Source organism: Phasianus colchicus, unplaced genomic scaffold (assembly GCF_987193195.1).
Source record: "Phasianus colchicus unplaced genomic scaffold, bPhaCol1.hap1.1 HAP1_SCAFFOLD_57, whole genome shotgun sequence".
NCBI classification, from domain to species: Eukaryota; Metazoa; Chordata; class Aves; order Galliformes; family Phasianidae; genus Phasianus; species Phasianus colchicus.
The window spans coordinates 202,501-205,000 of NW_028325234.1; the positions used below are offsets into that span (position 1 = coordinate 202,501).

The 2,500-nt window shown below is 79.8% G+C and overlaps 1 non-coding gene across 1 annotated transcript; it reads left to right on the plus strand.

The window, feature by feature from the left end:
- The first annotated feature begins 1,931 nt into the window (after positions 1-1,931).
- On the plus strand, positions 1,932-2,084 carry LOC149911743 (5.8S ribosomal RNA). Its single transcript, XR_016462880.1, has one exon. It is a non-coding gene; the product is annotated as a 5.8S ribosomal RNA (ribosomal RNA).
- Positions 2,085-2,500: the final 416 nt, after the last annotated feature.

The following is a 2,500-nucleotide window of genomic DNA, read 5'->3' on the forward strand; positions in this document are numbered from 1 at the left end:
GCTTCCCCCGGCCCCTCTCTCCCTCCCCCCCTCGCCCTTCAGCCGCACCCTCGCGGCGGACGGGGTCGGGTTCGCGGGCGTCCGCGGAGCCCGGCCGGCTGCGGGCGAGCGCCGGAGGGGGGGGGCGCGCCGCGCGCGAGCGCGCGGTCTGCGCGCGAGGCTTCTCCGGGCGGCTTCGGTCCCCGCGCGGGCGGGCGGTCCGAGCCGCGTGCCTCCTCCCGGGCGCAGCTGCCGCCCGGCGCCGGGTTAACGAGGGAAACCCCGGGCCCCGGGAGGAGGGCGAGGTGGTGGCGGCGGACGACGGGCGCGCCCCCGCGGGCGGACGCTCCCCCGAGGGGCGCCGGGGCCGGCTGGCGGGTGCCGGATTTCCCCTCGGCGCCCCGTCCCGCCCGCCGAGGAAGGCGGGCGGGCGGGGGAGGCACCCCCGCGGGGCCTTCGGGTCGTTTCCCTCACCCCAGGGCCAGGTACCTAGCGTCCGCGCCTCCGCGCGTCCGGGGGATGGGAAGGGAAGGGAAGGGAAGAGGAGGGGGCGGCGTGCGCGCCGTCCCCGCTCTCCCTCCCTGCCTCCCTCCCTCGGCCGCGGAGCCGGGCGGGGGTTTAAAGACTCGGGCGGCCCGCGGCACGTCTCGCGAGGCCGGGGGCTCCGGCGACGGCGGTCCGGCCGCGTCGCCGGCGGGAGGGCGGGAAGGAAGGGGCTCGTTGCGGGGCGCGGCGGCGCGCCCCCACCACTCCCCAGCACGCCGCTTCCCTCCCGATCCGAGCCCGCCGGCGGCGTCGGCCGCCGCCGCCGCGCTCTCGCGCCTCCGCGGGTCGGGCCCGGGCCGGAGAGGGGGTTACCCCGTCCCCCCCTCTCCGCGGCCACGGTCTCGGGCGGAGAGGCTCGGCTCCGTGCCGGCCTCGCCCGCGTTCGGAGCGGGCCGAGACGCGCGTCTCGGCCCGGCGCCCGCCGCGGCCACGCCGCCGCGCGCGGCCGGTTCGAGCCGGTTCGAGCCCGGCCGGTCCTCGCCCGCGCCATCCGCGGCGCCGGCGGTTCCGCTCCGCCGGCCCGTCCGGCGCGCGCCCGCGGCCTCGCCGCCCGTCCGTCCTCCGTCGGGGGGCCTCGCCGCCGTTTCCCCCTTCCGTCGCTCGCCGAGTCCTCTCCTTCGCCGCCGCCGCCGCCGCCTCCCACCGCGCTTTCGCCCTCGGCCTCGCCGGCCGCGCCGGGCGAGCGGGCGGGAGGTCCGGCGCGGGGCGTCCCGCAACCGGTCTCCGCGCGGAGGCGCGGGGGGCGGGCGCCGCTCCCAGATCCGTCCCCGTCCCCGTCCCGCCGCCGGGCGCGCGTCCGCCGCGGGCGCGCCGCCAGGGCGAGCGAGAGGAGGAGGCGGCGGAGGGCGAGGGGCGGGAGAGGAAGGCGAGAGGCGGCCGGGGTCGTTTCGGCGTGCGCGGCGCCCGCGGCGCGAGGCGGGGGGGCCCGGGCCGTCGCGGGCGCGCCGTCCGGGCGGGCCGTCGCGGGCGCGGGGCCGGCGGCGCCGGCGGCGCGGGCCGGGGGAACACCCCGGCCGGGCTCGCCCGCGTCCCGACCGGTCGCGGCGCCGGCGGCGGCGTCGCCGGCGGGTCCGTTCGCGGCAGCGGGGCTTCCGCCCGGGCCGAGCCGAGCCGGGCGCCTGGTCCGCCCCTCCCGAAGCGAGACGAGGTCGTTTGTCCAGGTCGGGAGCGCGGGCTCCCCGCCCTTCTCGTTCGGGAGGGTTCCTCTTTTTTTTTCCCCTCGATTCGAAGCGTGTGCGTGTTCCGTAGCGTACGGTCAGCGGAGGCGACGCTCGTCCTCCCCGCGGCGGTCGCCGCCCCGGCGTCGGGGCGGGCCGCGCGGGGGCGGTCGGAGCGCCTTCGGGAAAGGCGAGAGAGACGCGAGAGGAGGGCCCCCCGCGCGCGCGGGGCGGTGCCGAAAGCCAGACGACTCTTAGCGGTGGATCACTCGGCTCGTGCGTCGATGAAGAACGCAGCTAGCTGCGAGAATTAATGTGAATTGCAGGACACATTGATCATCGACACTTCGAACGCACTTGCGGCCCCGGGTTCCTCCCGGGGCTACGCCTGCCTGAGCGTCGCTTGACGGTCAATCGCCGACGGCCGCCGTCCGCGGCGGCCGCGCGGCGCGGCTGGGGCGCCTCGCAGGCCCGCGCGCCCCTCCGGAGGCGGGTCGCGGTGCGCGTGTGTGTGGGGGGGGGTGCCGCCGTCCGTCCGTCCGTCCGTCCTTCCCCGCGTGGGTCGGTCGTTCGGTCGGTTCGGGCGGCCGGCTTCCCCTCCGCCCCACCGCCCCGGTCCCTCGACGGCGGCGTCGCGGCGCGGGCCTTCGTCCCCCTAAGTCGAGACCCAGGTCGGGGAGCTCGCGGAGCTCCCCGCGCTCCCGGAGCGCCCGCTTCGGCCGAGCTCGTCCCCACGGGGCGGCCGGGCTTTCCGGTCGGTCGCGCGGTGCGGGGCCGGTCGTTCGTTCGTTCGTTCGTCCGTTCGTTCGTTCGTTCGT